A 17,577-nucleotide genomic window follows, 5' to 3' on the forward strand; every position below is an offset into this window, starting at 1 on the left:
ACTGCAAATCCATCTCAACCGGTTTTCTCTGCTTCTTACCTGACTCTAAGCTTTCTCTTGGCCCCTCAACAAATTGCTCCTACTGATAGTGCCTCCCAAAGATCATAATCAAATCAAATATTTATCCTGTGTTCCCAAATGGAGAGTGTGTGTGCATGCATGAAGGTGGAATCAGGAAATCATGAAGCAGGGAGGACTGTACACCAGAATATCAATAAAAAAACATTCAAAGCCATTAAATTTAAGAGCTTTCAGCTGATGTCAAGTATGTCTGAACTGGCTGAGGAAGAAACAAGTTCAGCCTAAAAGACAACCATATAAAATGATTCTTATTCCTCCAGGTAAAAGGACTTTTTGTTAACATACTATAGTTCCATTATAGTTCACACTACCGACAGTACACATTCACCAGTGTCATCAGTATTTTAAACTACATCTGCCCTACTGGTCACAGCAAAGTCTGCTCTGGGAGCAGGAACCTAACTCCACTCCAGCACACTCCCTCCCTGCAGTGCTTGTTCACCCTGACTGGGTGAACTGGGACCTTGGCAGTGCCAAAGGAAGACAAAGCTCCAGCACAATTTCCCATTTGAGAGGTATGGTGTGCAGGGGTCAAAACTGCTTTGTATGATTGAGGAATAAGCAACTTACCCCAGAGGGGGTGTGGGATTCTGTTTGTAGTCAAATCTAAATCTCCTGAGCACCATTTTTCCCAACCATGAGCCCAGAATTCTCCTTTACTGCAAAGCTGACACTCCACTCTGTGAGTTCATATTTCATAGTAAAAAAGTAACAAAAGGGGCTCCTGTATTTCCTGGTTAACATTTCAGCTTTCTCAAGGGTAATAAAACAAGATCTCCCTACAACAACAGATAAGTCAGACAAATAAAATGTCAAACTACTTTATAAATAAGCTAGTCAAGATAATAGAATGAATCTCTTGAGTAGCCATTAATAGCATTTGGCAAAGATGCTTCCAGAGGACATATGATACCTAATATAAAAGGATGTGCTATTTTTGTATCTCTCCTTTAAAATTAATTTTGTGCCAACAGAAAGATACCTGGTTAATATCTAAAACCTTCCCCACATCCTTAGGAGGAATTATACCACTGACAGTTCTATGAGCAAACCAAAGCAGAGCATGGTCAGACAGAGGGAGCTGAGACTCAAGGCCAGGGATACTCAGTTCAGTTCTCCTGCCAGCCAAGTGACAATGGGGGCAAACCTCTTTCTCTGTCACATATCTGCAATGTGAGGTTAATCACACTTCATGAAACACTGAGATGTATCAGTGCAAAGCTTGCAGCAAGAGCTCTGTGGTTTTATTACCACTAAATTTCCTAGCTGAACCCAAAACATAAAGGGAATAAAAACTCCCCATCAACAAAATAAGGAGCTAAGTTGTGAGTAAGACAGCAATACAGGATACAGACCTATTTATTTGCTTGCACTGCTTCGTGCAAAACAAAGACAGCAAGAGCCCATATTACCAATTACTCAACATCACAAAACAAGAATATATCAGCTAGACTCAACTTTTCCTATTGTGCTTTCTGAATGACTTGCCATTATCACTATAATACAGCAGGAAAAATACTGCACTCCTAAGCCTCTATTTTTTGATTAACCAGGTGCTCTGGGAATTTCTGTCTATCCCCATTCATAATTAAAAGTTGTTATTCCCATTTTCAACGTGACTTGCTGGCAATTAAATCTATTTGGAAAGAAAAAACTTTTTTTCTTCCATAGAAATTATTTACTTAGTTTTAAAAATAAAGTAGACCTGATAGGTTAAAAAGTTAATTCTGATCCCTCCTTCTGCCTAGATTTTATTAATAAAGTTTCCTCACCTTCCAGTGACTCTCACAAGAGTTGGAGAAATTCACCATCTCTCATAAGGCAAGTAGGAACTTTGGAGAAGCTTGAAGTTTGAAAGAAGCTTGAAAGTTCTTGCAGCAAGTCTTTAATAGTACCAGTTAACCTCTGGGTATCAAGCCCTCTGAGCTGGAAGACAGAGATGAGGAGCAGACTGGAGCCCCCATAACCCAGGAGGAAATGGTCAGCAACCTGCTACACTATTTAGACATACACAAGTATAGGGACCCCAATAGGATAATGAGGGAGCTTTTGGAAGTGCTCACCAAGCCACTTTCAATCATTTGTCCGCAGTCCTGGCTAACTAGGGCCCAGTTGACTGTAGGTTAGCCAATATAATGTCCATCCTACAGAAGGGTCAGAAGGAGGATCTGAGGAACTAGAGGTCTATCAGCATGACCTTGGTGGCAGGGAATATTATAGAACAGATCATCTTGACTGCAACCACACAGTACATACAGGGCAAACAGAGGATCAGGCCCAGCCAGTGTGATTTTGGGAAAGGTACGTGCTGCTTGACCAATCTGATCTCCTTCTATGACAAAGTGACCCACTTAGTGCATGAGGGAAAGGCTGTGGATGCTGTCTACCCAGACTTTATTAAAGCCTTTGACACCATTTCCCACAGCATTCTCCTGGAGAAACAGGCTGCTCGTGGCTTGGATGTGTGCACTGTTCACTGGCTAAAAACTTGGATGGATGGCTGGGCCCAGAAACTGGTGGTGAATGGTAGGTAACAAGTGATAGGATGAGAGGAAATGGCCTCAAGTTGCACCAGGGGATGTTTAGATTGGATATTAGGAAAAATTTCCTCACTTACAGGGAGGTCAGGCATTGGAACAGGCTGCCCAAGAAAGTGGTGAAATCACCATCCCTGGAAGTCTCAAGAAATGTGTGGATGTGGCACCCCAAGTGACAAGGTTTAGCAGTGAACACAGTGGTGCTGGATTAATGGTTGGACTCGATGATCATAGAGGTCTTCTCCAACCTTAACAATTTGATGGTTCTAAATCCTGAGGGATGTACTAAGCAAAGCCCCAGCTTATGGGTTGAGGAAGGTATTTTAGAGGAGTGCCTGGCACAATGCAGTTCTCCCCTTGGTTAAGGTGCTCACAGACGAGCAGAGAGAAACTCTTGGTCTGCAAATCTTTCCCCTGGGCTCAGATTCCTGGTCCTCTGCTTTGACAGTTTGATCTAAAAATCAGGGTTTCACCTTTGTGACCTTTGTTGCCATTTACAGTTGGAAAAGGCCTTCTCAAAGTGAGATTTTTCACTTCTTATTGATTATGGCTGCCAAAGGAGCCTCTATAGGTTTTCTCTACCCTGTCAGCCCCAAGGTGTTTAGCATGGCAAACCAGTCTCCCTGTCAGTAGTGAGGCCAGAAGCAGGAAGAGCTAAAGAAAAACAAACACTGGTGGGAAAAGCAAAGCATTATTCCCCTCCACAACAACTCCACTCCTAACATCAGGCATGCGGGTAGAAACTCCTTTCATGGCACAAAGATCCTTTTAAATCCCTCAGCGTCTACAACCTGACAGCTTCTCGTCTAGACTCCCTGTCTGTGTGTAAGCACTGCACTGACACAGGCAGACCCTTCCCTCTTTCTGTTAGTGAAAGAAGACAACAGTATGCCATTTTTCTACCAGTTCATCTCCACATCTGTAGATGATTTTGGTTATGTAGATGATTTTGGTCAAATCTCACCTCCCAGAGATGCTCCACTTGAGATGATAATTCATACTGCCTCATTTCAACGGTGAAATACTACTTGGGAAACTCACACTTCTTTTGTATTAAGCACAAACCATTACTGTATGCATAATCAAACATATTCCATGTCAACCCAAACAGATGCCCCCAGCACTCATTCACCATGTTTCTCTAGAAGCCCTTATACCACAGAAAAAAAGGGTTTGCCTTAGTCTATAAAGACCACCTTAAAGACTCAATATTAAAAATTTCTGCAGAGAACCAGATTTTGTTTGGGGTTTTTTTCCTGCACACTTCATACAGAAGTGCTGTGCACAATGCTGTAAGGATGAGGGAGTAAACATGGCCCTAAGAGCTGTATCCTTCAAATTATACAGTCATGCTGTGTGAAAATTTACAGTAATAAAGAAAACAAAGAGGCCTCCAACTCTTTTTTGAACCTTGCCTATTGGAAGGTCTGCTGAATTAAATATATAGTCACACAAAACCAACAAAATCATCACTAACAATGCAGAAAATTGGGTCAGTCCACCCACTGAAATTCTGTGTTTGATGAATCTCCTTGGCCTAAACCTGTTATTCAGTTTGAGAACTGAAAGCAAAGTTGTTTAAGTTTTGACACGGTATTTCAGTAAATTAAAAAAAAAAACCTAGTCCAATTAAAGATTCTATTAGTTGGTAAATTATGGCCACGCTACCAATAACTACATTTCCTGTTCCATTTAACTGCAAAACCTACAAGGACAGAATAGCCCTCCTAAAGGACAGATATTTTAGTTTTCACAGAGAACAAAAAGGGTAAAAAAGAAATAAAAAGAGTTCTTTTCTAGCATAAATCATGGAGCTTCGGTTGATTCATTTTGATTGACACAGAGTAATGTTAACTATATAGAACAGATCTTAATTCCAGTTGTAACTAACACGGAAGTCACATAATACACATTAAAGCAAAGAAAATACATTTTCCCACCAAAAAAAAAAAAAGATAACCCAAAACCAACAACAAAATCAAAGCCAAAACCAATAACAAACAAAAAAAAAAACCCAAACCAAAACAACCAAAGACCTAGGAGCAGGAGGAGAAGGGTCACTGAAAATCAAGGAACATAAAAATTCCTGATAGACACCAGCTTTTTAGAGTACGAGATTAACCAAGTGAGAAGGCGATATGCATTAACATCAGATACCCAACATCTACTGCACTTCATACCATGGACCTGGGGCAAATCCTCAGTTTGGATGTGCTGCAAAAGTCCACAGACCTACACAGACTTCAATAATCCCCTGCAATTCCCAGTGAAAAGGGACACCATGCAATGGTGACTGCTTTTCTGAGTGTCTCCAGCAACTTGTCAGCAGTAAGTACTTGCTATTTACTTTCACCTGTATTTTCTTTTTAACTGCAAACTAGAAATTATTTTTCTTTCCAGATTTCTGGTAAAATCTGACTTTCAGGTGGAGGTTGGGACTGGTCAATTGTAACTGTTTAAAGGAAACTAAAATAGGAAGTACTTAAGGTAAATAAAATAAAGGGGGAAGACTGACCCTCTACCTGAAAGCTTCACTGCTTCAGATACACCAACTTGGAAGTCATTACAGTGTTTTATTTGTAGTTTTAATCTTCCAGAAGATTCAAAAATATTTTTCCCTACAAGGCTCTAGAAAGGACTGAACATAAATTCCTGTGCATCATCTTCTTCCTTTCTGCCCACTTCAGGGGCTGTACTCTGTGAGATTATCCCAAATATATCTCAGCATCTCAGTCATTTGTTGTTGGGTGATCAACTGTATAGGTACAGCAACTGTGCCAGGTGCTGCAGCATCTCTATTTTAATCTGTTTATCTGTCCTTCTCTTCCCACAGCGTGTTCTTCAACACCTTCACTGTTTCTGCAGCATGACTGGAAGGACTGGGCTGGTTTTTTCTCCTATTCAAAACACACAGGCTGTGCAAAAAAGATGTAACTTTGGGGGAAAGAATGAAGATGGACATATTTCATGCATGACTTCGGTAGACAGGATCTTATTTAATTATTTTTTCTTAAACAGTGAAATCTCATAATATAGCAGCCTTCGTCATAAATAGAAAAAAACTGATCTGACTTGGAAAGAATACAGTTGCGCTCAGTATTCACATAAACAATACCCACATCACTTAGTTTGCCAGTAACATTAACACAAAAAGGAGGATCTTGGGATAATAATTCAATTCCCATTTCAGTCCCCTCACCCAAAGGGCTCAGCACAATGTCCTTCCAGGCCACCTCACTTGGAGGGAAACAAGGAAACACAATCCACATCAGCAGTAAACAACATCTCTGTTACCAGCCTAACCCATTATATTAATTGTAATAGCTTCTGCAGATTGTCATTTCTACTCTTTAGAACGCCATTCACTGAGGCCTAAAGTTGAAATGCAATTACCCACTTGGAATGTTATTTTAGATCAATAAATTGATCACAACTATTCACATACCTGATGCAGGAACGGGAGCTCAGAGCACCTGATGTGATCCCAGCTGACAAGGTGGCCTTTCCACAACCCGTAAACTGGCGACCTGCAAAACAAGAGCCTGTGTGTCAGTAGCTCTGTGTCTTTTACAAAATATAAGGAAAACAGCTCTCTCTAACTGTGCCTTTGGTAAGGACAAAAGAGATACCACCGCCACTCCCCAGTTAACTACTCTAAAATCACTGGACTGAAACCTAATAGAGAAAAACCTGGCAAGGTGTAAGATTTTTCATCAGTGTGACTATAAAGGGATGGTGCATGAAACCCATAGCTTGGTTCATGAAGTCATCAGAATGACAACACCCACCAACAGCAGCAGGAGCAGAGCAAGGAGGAGACGTTCTCAGGCTAGTGGGATCATCAGTGGGATTTTAAACTCCTTTCTCCTGGGCACTTCTGAACATCCCACACAGCATGTTTCCACTTAGGCCCATGTTCGAGCATTTCATTAGAACATGGTAGCATTATCAGCTTCTTTGTGTAATCTGAATCCCATTAAACACTGGATCAGATAGGAGCATTTCAAGGACTTGAGATTCAAAAAAGACACATACATAAATCCTACACATCCAGAATATATAACGTATAAATCCAAACAGGGGGGAAAAGGGGAAGAGAAGTTGGTTAAAACCCGAAAATACAAGAAAAACCAAAAAGAAAAATTAAAAATCAGCTTCCTAAAAATCAAAATGTTTTCATAAGACAGAGAGCAATAGAATCTCTTTATTACATAGTATTTTGGCTTTTTAGAAAGTTGTACTCTTGATCTTTTTTTGTATAACCACAAAAACTAATTTTTTATTTATATTTTTTAAAGAAAGCTGAGTTCTCCCCAAAATCTCATGCATACAGAAATTGAAGGAGTTTTAATGAACTAAAAATAATTGAAAAAAAAATCAATATAACAGCAAAAGATGTCATTAGTGGGACCACATTGTACAAAAGAATGAGATGACTGCACATAGTGCTGGAGGAGACAAGATGGCTGGAAAATTAAACCTCTGTTCCAGGTCAGGTCATTACCTACATGATGCTCTGCATTAAAACTTAGCTTCACAAAATCTCAGACTGGATGAGATTGGAAGGCATCCCTGAAGGATACCTGATCCAATCACCCCGTTCAAGCAGGGGCACTTAGAGCCTGTTGTCTAGGATCGTGTCAGACAGCTTTTAAAGATCTCCAAGGATGGAGACTGCACAACCTCTCCGGACAACCTGTGCCAGCACTCAGTCACCCTCACAGCAAAACTTTTTCCTGATGTTCAGACAGAACTTCCTCTGTTTCAGTTTGTGCCTCTGTCCTGTCACTGGGCGCCACTGGGAATAGCCTGACTCCAAACTTCTTTGCACCCTTCCTTCAGCTATGTATATATACTGATAAGATCCCCCCTGAGCCTTCTCCCCTCCAATTTAAACAGTCCCAGCTCTCTCCTCTCAGCTCTTCTTCACAAAAGAGATGCTCCAGTCCAGTAATCATCTTTGTGGCACTCCACTTCCATCATGATAAGATTTACATACAAATGCACACCGTCTTCTCAAAGCCCACAGGACTCTTGGCAAGTGCAGATGTTAGATCCCGTTCTAATGCAAAGCACCTGGGAATCAACACTAACAGCTTGCTAATAGCTGTTTTAGTAAAAACGTGGCTTGGTGACACTTCCCTTGTTCCAGAAGCCCAGAGAACTTAAGAAAAACGATTTATCAAGTGCTATGACTCTACTTCTGCTTCTCACCTCCCATCACCCCAATTATGAACTGGCTGAAAGGCTTTGAAGGGAAAGTTTTTGAGCGAAGAATGTCATAAAGCAAAAAAGCAAGAGTTTTTATGCCAATGCAATGACTGGCATAGTTATTAAGGCAGGATTAGTACACTTGGAGTGACAGAAACCATCAGGAATGGACAATTAAGAGTTCAGACTAATCCTCAAAGACAAGATGCTTAAAGACCTAACAGCCTGACTGAAACCAGTGAGATCAGAGAGCGATTTAACTCTTTCAAAAGGCCTACAAGGCCTTTGATGTTTATTTTCCCAGTAGGCTTTCCTTGCCTACGGTTCAAAGCCATCCAAAAGGGTGAACTTCAAACACCTGTTTCAAGTGAAGAGGATGACACTGGAGGATGTCTTTTATTCTACCAGACAGACTCCACAGGAACACAGATGTTCAGCACTCCTGTCTTCTACTTCATGAGTAAAAAAAATCTGCATGGTCTAATTACTGAATAAATGAAATAGATTAATTAGATTAGACAGATAGAAGAAGTAAGGCCATTGCTTTTCATTTAAGCACACTCTCAGTTCAGGAGAAGTACCAAGAAGGAAAAAAAAAATCTATTGCATAAATTAAACAATTCAAGTACAGCATTAGAAGATCTTTCAAGTAAGAAGTAATCTTATGTGGGAAAGGATATTATGAACTACTGATTGCATTGACATGTCCTTACTCAATTTTGAACACTTCTGCTACTTAGAATATCAAGGTGCTATTGCTATGCAAGGTGCTGCTTTCCCTCATAATCTCTTCAATCCAAATTGCATCCATACTACAGAAACAGGAAGATTATTCACAACTGGAAAATTGCATCCAAACTCCGTTTCCCAGCAGCTTTTAAGAGAGGACTTAACAGAAATAAGGCATGAATGGAGATCGCCTTGGGAGAATTCTATGTATTAAAAAGGACCTCATTGGGACAAATGTGTCTTTATTTTCGTTTCCAGCTTATTAGAATGAACAGAATCCCACATATGTTCCAGTTTCAAAGGGCAAAAGCAGCAAAAACAACAAAATTTGAGTAAACTTAAACTTGTAGGAATTCTTTCTGCAATGTTTCTGCTTTGTTTCCAATTCAAGGGAGTGCTTGTATGTCTTATGTATCACTTGATCTAGTTTGATTTATAATCTTAGAGAGAGAATTAGCTTGATCTAGTGATCTCTCTTAGAGATCACCACAACTTAAATTCCTTTGATGTAAATCTGTTTGCACTTTAGTACAGAGATCTACATATGAAGATACAACTGACCATGCACATAGCCCAGAAATAAATTCTGAACTTTTGCCTGAAGAGAGGAGCAGCTCTACTGCCCACCTAATGAAACGTATCTATAGGCAACATTACTAAAATCTAAAATTTAATAAATTAATAAATTAAAATAAACAAAATTAACAAAATCTAAGTCCTTAGCAAAATCTAAAATAGAATTCTTCCCTTTTCATTGTGTTCAATCTTTTTGTTTTATGAACTTATTTTTTCATGTCTGCCAGAAAACTAGACTACTAAGGAATGTCAGCATCCATTTTGTTGAAAATTTCTAAAATCATACTGGCCCCACCAAAATATTGACCACAAAGTTCTTCTTTACACTTTTCCATTGAATTTTCAAAGGATAAAAAAGTCAAGATTGCTTTGTGGTCATAATCTGGAAGCTCTACTAGCCCATGACTGCAGCTGTTGATTGTTCACTGAGGTTAACTCACATTATTGCAGATAACAAGCTCAAAGCCTACACAACTTCAGACTTACTTGACATCAATCCCACTGTGACTTTTCAAGCTCCTGCTACACAAGTTCCCTTCAACAAAATATTAAGCTTCTGAGCTTATGATTATGTATTCAGCCTAACTAGTCTCAGTTAAAGCAACAGAGATGTAAGGTCAAAAAAATGTTTCTGTTCCCTTTCTTTGCTTGGTATTTGTTTAAATTCTGCCTGTTCTAGAAGGAGGAAAGTGCTGAAAATGTTTTGATAAATTAATTAGAAGTTTTTGTTCAGTAGTATTCTATTCAATACTTTCTTTAATGCTATAAAATAGCATCCTAGGAACATACCTAGCTGATTTTTTGTATTAATGTTTCAATAGCATTCTTAAAAATGCATACCCAGTGCTGACACTGAAACACATCCAATCATCTTAGAATCATAAATAATTTCTTTAAAAGCCTGGCACAAGGTAGAATTCCTTGCTCTTCAGCAGCAGCTCCAACTGATGAAGGGAGCTCAGTTTGCAGGGGAAAGAAAAAAGTATACAAAACCAGAAATCTGAAGGGCAGTGGCAGTACAGCCAAGGTTAAACAGATTAAATGAATGGTATTTCCATCATGCCCTAAAGGCAACTAACGGGGCATTCTGTGTCCTGGGAGAGAAGACATCTCTAGCTCAAGATCTCCTTGCCCTGGTACCCAAGGTTCAGTCTTGGCCAAAATTCAGGATTAAGAGCAGGTCTTAGGACAGCCAGGTAACTGAAAGAAGTGATCACTCCAAATGTGCATTAGAAAATATCTGAACGCCAGCAACGTAAGTCACAGTCCTTGCCCTTGCAGCTGGAGAGAAGCTCTAACTGTAGTAACTTATATAGTAGCTCCCACCTGAGAGCGTGTCTTTAAACAACAAGGATTATGTACCACCACCACCAGCCTCTCACATACACAGATATTTCTAACACAACAGCCAGACAGTCATTACCTCACCTCCCCTGATGTGTGAGACTCCTTACCAAGACAAGGCTCATCAGAAAACACTTTTTTTTAAAAAAATACTGGTACACTGAAGGTTCTATTTCTCACCAGTATTCAAAATCGGTACATTTTCCAGTCCTTTGTGAAACATTTCCTCTCAGCATTATTAATTGGACTGCTTTCATTGCAAGGGGGGAATGATTGACAAAACCCTTCTACCATCAGTAAAGAATCACTAATTGTGACATTTCTGTGGGAAAAGTGACTATCAAAAAAGTCATTTTGGTATGAGAACTTGAGACGGCTCATTGACAACACACCCCAGCACCCGCCGTGTTCATGGAGCGCCTGAATGGTGCTGTCTGCTGCCTGAAGACAGCATCATCTACAATGCCTACTACTAAAAGACAGCTTAAAGCCTGAGGTATCAAAAGTCAGTTGAATCTGGAATCCCTCAAGGTATGGCATCCTGTAGCTCATTTTTGTCTTCTCTATATATCCTCTTTTCACTATTTGCAAAAATCCTCAGGGATCACATTTCTCTGCTCTGCATTTCCTGAAGCATCAGAGCAGAAAGAGTAAAGGACTAAATTTTCTCTCTTTCTTTCCCTTGACAGAAATACCTCTACTGCTGATGGGCTACATGGTACCAGAATGCTGCAGTCCACTATTTGATAAGAATAGGCAAGAATGATGAGCTTCACAGCCTCCCAAATCCAACATAGCCACCTAAATATGTTTATTCCTTGCACTGCATATTAGCTTGGCACAGAAATTATTTGTGTCTATGCTGTATACAGACTGTTGACAAGTAAATAAGATTAGAGCTGAGGCTGGGAAAACTCTTTATACAAATAATAGATTCCAGCAGCTCAAACAGAGATCAGTAGTACCATGGAGAACAGGAGAGTACTGACTGAGAAGAAGTCACCCAGCTCCACCCTCGAGCAACTCATGTAGCTGAGGTATTCCAGAGAATAAATCCATATTTGAATCTTTTCAAATTTCCTCATCAGATATAAATTAGTAACAAGTATGCCTAAACTGTCCAGAGGCCAGCACAATCCTGAGGAAAACAAAACCTTACATCCATCTCACGAAGGTCGCAGGACCAGATACATAAATGAGATTGCAAGGAAGTGAAGATATTTATCCCGTCCTCAGAGACCCAGCAGACTTCAGAAAAATGACAGGGCCCTTTTGCAATACATTTAAACTTCAACATCTGAGATTAGAAAGATTATAAAATGTCAAGACAATTCAATCTTTTGCTTTTGCTTACAAAGAGCAAGCCATTTATCTAAAGAACACTTGAAGGGTTTTGATCTCATCTGATACTTAGAAGACATTTAAAATAACAGGACAAGGCAGGTAAATCCTGTACTCCCATACATGACTTCAGATCTCGGAGAGCAAGTACAGATATACAGGTGAGACTAGGAGGAAATTACTGTAGGATCATACTTACCCTCCCCTACAGCTTCCACTGACAACTGAACTATTGTGGTTTATCCTTAACAGCAGCACTGGCAAAAATAAAATTACCAGGAATGCACTGATTGTCAGTCCCACAATATCCAGCACTGCTACTGGTAACAGGAGTTTTCAGGGAATTTCTCAGACACAAGGCACTGAAAATGAAAGAGTTGTGATGCTTTCTGCTTGCACCTGGGGATATCTTTCTGTCTGCCTCTGCTCAGCAAGACTGCTGATCAAGACTTTATCCTCTCCCAGCTTTGCCTGCTTCGGTTGGGCTTTCTTTGCTCTAGGATTAGACAGAAGCATTTAAAACAGAAAATTTCAACCCATGGTTGAATGCACATTTTTCACTGCTATTACAGTACCATGCCAGAGATGAACACATTCTTTCTTGTGATAAAAGACTCAACACTCACAAACACTGAGGTAAATTCAAATAAAGAAGTAAAAAAGGTTTTTGTCATTTGCCTGGCTTTCATAAAGTTTTTCCAGTTTCAGGCTGGAATTCCAGGTGGAAAAAAAAAGGGGTGGGGAGGAATCCCTGCCAATAGCAACTGAAGCCCTGGTAAGAGACATATTCATCTCAGGAATAATCAGTTTTCTATAGAGCTGCAATGAAGATCAAACCCTTGGGCCTTCCCTGGTTTGCACAAACTTTTGCCTGGCCCTCTCTGCTTTGCTGACCTGAACTGCAACACCCCAGCCTGCTCTTGGACCTGCCTCATCTCCAAGCACTGGATCACTGCATTTTTGGCCATAGAGATCGCTGTGGCGCTTTGGGTAATGACACAACCTTGTCAGCACATTCAAGTTTTCTAAGTCTTAAAAGTTCCTTGAGGGGAAAAAGAAAAAGGCATACTCCCCCTCCCAGATCTAACTATAACCATGCAACCTTACAGAAGTATAAAAAGCTTTCTGCAATATTGCAGAAATACTGCAAGGTGATCCCTTTTTATTTGAGTTGTTCTGTAGCAATATTTCCCAATTCTTTCTTCTTTGCCACAAAGTGAATCATTGAAAATTCTGTTACAAATCCACAGCAGTTAAATTGCCCACTTGCCTTTCTCCATTATCTAAGTTGCATTAATTTCGTTCAGCTTAATGGAAGCAATTATTTAATTAGTACCAACTGCTCTTCACCTACATACTCATGTAGAAACATTTTGGGTTACACACAGGCCAATTACCTGCTGAATTGTACAGCACCTCATCACAAACTTATTAAAAGTTCAACAGAAAACTCCCTAGACAGTACACAGCATTCGCTTTCAGAAAGCTGTGACGCCAGTGGAACGAAACCGAGAGGGCTGAGGCGTACAGCTTTGAAACAGCTGCCCTCACATTCAATGAGTTTAGGTGTTATAGAAATCAATAAATTAGTCCCCACCTCCTTCACCAACATTAATACTGTGACTGCTGCTGATATGTGCATAGTACCGTGCTGTGAATCCCACTTCAGTGAGAGCCAAGTACCCTCACACACGCACATACGCTCACAGACAGTACTCTTTCTAACAAGTACACAACTAGATGGCATACACAGAAGACAGGAGGAAGAAGCCTGTCCTACATATCTCTCTTAACATAAGTTTTGAACTTAAGGCTTCAGGTACTTGACTAAAACATGGTACAGACAACCATGCCTAAGAAGTTTATGGAGGCAGACACAGTTTAAAAATACCCCCTTGAAAAAAAGCTACATCATATGAAGGACAGAGAAGACAATAAAAAGCTGAGACTTTGTTTCCTGGCAATCTGAATTCCAGCCAGCCAGAATGGCCACTCTTAGGGATCCTGTGGAATTGGTCAAAAAAAATTAGTTCAAATGAGCTATTGGCCATGTGGAGGTCCACATGGAAAGGCCAAGACATTTATCAAATTTCTCTGCTGACGTCCAGAGAATTTGTAACCAGATCACAAGACACAATTTTAACCTATTTACAAGCAGAACAAATCCACATTTGATGCTGATGCTTCCACTACCCTCCTACAAGGATGGATCACAGCCTACAATGTGCAGAGCTGCCATGGGCCTCTTGAGTGACATGACAAATCAGTGACAAATATAGCCAGACCTCAGTTTTTAGAGGGTTGCATGTCAGCCAAGGATGAAGTGGGAAGGTAGTGACAAAGTTTAAAAAATCAATGCACACTCCTTGCTTTGGAAAGCAACTCCTCACACCTCATCAGTAACTTCTCATTAGCACTGAGTGTTTGCTCTCTAGGAGCACACGGTCATTTTGCACTGCACACGTGCTGAGCACAAAGCTGAAAAACTCTCAGCCCCCAAGGGTCCATGGCCTGATGAAATGACAACACTGGTGGAGTCCCTAGGCTGAGGAAGCATTAGATAATGGGACACAGGACAAGGATCCTGAGGAGGATCATCAGAAGTATTAGTCAAACTGTCCCTCCAGATTTAAGTCAACTAATGCATAATAGGAAAGCCAAAAGACTGCCTCTCCTTCCCCTTAATTTAAATGATTTCTACGAATTAGCAGGCCTCCACGTTTGTTTTAAACAGCAACTTCTTTATATTCCACTAAAAATGTAGAAATATAAAAAGCATAACTGCCATTCTGCACAGAGGGTGCTGAAAAATTAAAATCTTTTTCTTCATCCAAGTGAGCCAAAAATATTCTAATGCCAAGTGTGGTTCTAAAGATGCAGACAAGGTAAGTTGAATAACATAATCTACTGGAGCATAATACATTAACAAACTACAGATATATCTGACCCCACGTTAATTGACTAACAAATCATTGATGAGCAGAGGAATGAAGGTCAGAATGAGGAAATTTCTTCTCTCACTTCCTGTCACCTTCACAGCACATCTTCTAACAATCCCAGGGTTGCATTTTACAGGATACTAAAACACAAAAGGCAGACAATTCAAAATTTATGAGGAACGAACCAAGGGACCTTACTGAGTGCCACCTTTCTTTTTTCATTCCTCATGCCACTGGCATAAATTGGGTTCACAGTCTTCTCCCTCACTTAACAACCTTATGTATCTTGCATTCATATATCTCTCCCTGTCTGCTAGCTTTTATTGCAATTTACCAACATTCATTTCTTCAGCTGTCTTTCTCCCTCCAGGGTTCTCTGTATAGCCCTAAGGGAACTCAGGAAAATACATATCCTACCATTTATGTTACAAGTCCTTAGGGAAAGGCACTACACTCACCCTTTCTCGGGCTGAAGAGGACCAGGTAGGACACTCTCCATTACAGGCATAAAAAGGCTGCTATTTAAACTTGGATACTTATAGTAATAGAAGAGACTTGCTGGTACCACAAAAGGCTCAGGAGCTCAAAATGAAAGGTAAGTCAAGGCCAAGTTTTTTCCTGTACAGGAGTGCGGCACATAGGAATCAGACCAAAAGGGTTGTTTTTTAAGAGATAGTGACAGTATAAAAATGCAAAAGTGCTTTTTCCTGTCAGGTATTTGTTTCTCATTTCCTGGGTTTTCTGTATATGTTCTACAGCGTTTAAATCTAGCTGTTGGAGCCTCAAAACCACAAGGTACCTAATACAGTATTCCAACTAAATTCCTGTAAAAAATGCCTCAGAACCATTTGACTGAAGGGAAGAAGCAGAAACATTTACCATCAGGTGGCCTTCTCAGCTACAGAAATTTGCATCATAAGCATCAGCACTCTAGTATTTGCAAAAGCTAAGTCTGCCAGGGCTGAAAATATTATCCAGGAGCAATAAAAATTACTGACTGTGGTTTGTAGTGAAAGTAAACTTTTTGGATAACAACTTCAAGCCACGGTTGAGATGACAATTCCTGTATGGAACCAGTCAACACTCAGTGTCTGTTAACAGCCAAGAGGCTCTGAAGACACCCATTTTTACAGAGGTTTCAACCCTCCTGTCCTTCAAAGCACAGAAAAAAAACTGTCGCAAAACTGAATTGAAGGGTAAGATGCCAAAACAAAAGAAAACAAGCTCAAGAGAGGTGACCACATGACTTCCTGACATAACCAGGACTTGTGACTCTCTGCTATGTGTCATATACAGAATGTTACACAAAGATGTGGACAGACGAAGCAGCAGTAAGAATCTAAGTAGAGCAGTATGCAAAACTTGATCTGAGATGCTTTCTAACCCAGAGGCTAACCTGGACTGGGGTTCTGTTTCTACCAAGAAGAGAATGTAAGGAAAGATATGGCACTTCCTGGGTAATATTTATTTGCAATATAATACTTAGAATGTCTTGTTTAGCCAAATGAAGAAGCTGAACAGCAAGACAAAGTTGTTCTGATTCTATCTCAGCTTCAACATTCTTGTCAATCTGTCCTGTATACAGAAGTTTGTTGCTAGCTTTTTCTGGACTCTTGTTACAAGTAATTCCCTGACTGCTCATAGGCCTGCTTGCCAGTACCAGAGATGCTTCTCATATTTTTCCTCCCTCTGACATTATTTGAAATACTCATTCCTGCAACACATCTCAACCTCCAACTGTCCCTGCATAAGGAGCAAGGCGTCACATAGGTCAGTTCTGCAGGGTGTTCAGCACACCACAATACCATGCAAAATGCAATTAAACTACTGCAGTAAAGTACACTGAGTCTAGTTTCTGTTCAGAAACGGGGAAAACTGCCAAGTTTCTAAGTAGGTCTCTAATAACAGCAAAATGTAAAATTTAACCTCAGGAAAGATGCAGATTGTGATCCTGGCCTTTAATGTTACAAACAGCGCTAAAATGCTGCGTATCTTCAGAGTATGAAGTAACTTGAGCATTTAACAGCACAGTAAGACTTATTTTGTTAGAAAAGAATAACATCTTTAATTGAGCTTTTAAAAAGTGACCAGGATTTTACAACAGTAGATTCCTAGCATTACTTGAAATTAAGACCTTTTAAATAATTTCATGTTATATACCACTAAGCTGAAACATTCAAAACCAAGGTAGAGAACAAAGCACAGGGAGACAAAGCGATCTGCCCAAGGTCACCTGAAAATTTTTCTGAGAGGCAAGAAGAGAAACTAATTTTTGACAAATCTCTATGTCCTGACCAGAAAGTCTTTCCTCTAACACTGTATCTTGGAGTGATTAAGATCATATGCAGCTACAAATATATTTATGCATGTAATAGCTATGCTCATCCCTGAAAAAACGCAAGCAAGGTGTCTCCTGACTTACCCAAGCAAACTATACTACAACAAATAAGTCAGGACTGAGTCAGTTTCGTGCTAAGGCTGTGCTCTATCCCTAAAACAGAATGCCATCTTGGGTGGAATAAATGTCCCCATCATGTTCATAATGAAGCTAATCAATTTTGGGCTTGTAAAATAACCCTGTCCAGAATTTTGATGAACCACATGACATGTCTTCCAAGGAGACTATTGTTAAAGATGTCTTTTTACTGGAATTTCAACAATTAATCATGTTTTGGGGTAGTTTTATTTCTGTGTGGCTTACCCTTTGATGATCTAATTTACATTTATAATGATCTATTCCCTTGTGGATTAATTGCTCATGTTATTTTCTCTATTAATCAGACATCAACATTTGCATTACAGATTACTCTTTGCGTTAT

At 39.9% G+C, this 17,577-nt stretch overlaps 1 long non-coding RNA gene across 3 annotated transcripts in view; it reads right to left on the minus strand.

Moving 5' to 3' along the window:
* The window catches only part of LOC116788077, a 182,911-nt gene that overhangs the window by 29,881 nt on the left and 135,453 nt on the right, over positions 1–17,577 (minus strand). For 2 of the 3 annotated variants that reach the window (XR_004357533.1, XR_004357532.1), the window contains exon 3: positions 6,064–6,145. This is a non-coding gene — a long non-coding RNA (uncharacterized LOC116788077). Of the gene's footprint in view, positions 1–5,368; positions 5,534–6,063; positions 6,146–17,577 lie in introns of those variants that run through there. The other variant, XR_004357531.1, reaches the window with a different exon arrangement.

The sequence above is a fragment of the Chiroxiphia lanceolata genome, chromosome 6, assembly GCF_009829145.1.
Source record: "Chiroxiphia lanceolata isolate bChiLan1 chromosome 6, bChiLan1.pri, whole genome shotgun sequence".
In the NCBI taxonomy this organism is placed as follows: Eukaryota; Metazoa; Chordata; class Aves; order Passeriformes; family Pipridae; genus Chiroxiphia; species Chiroxiphia lanceolata.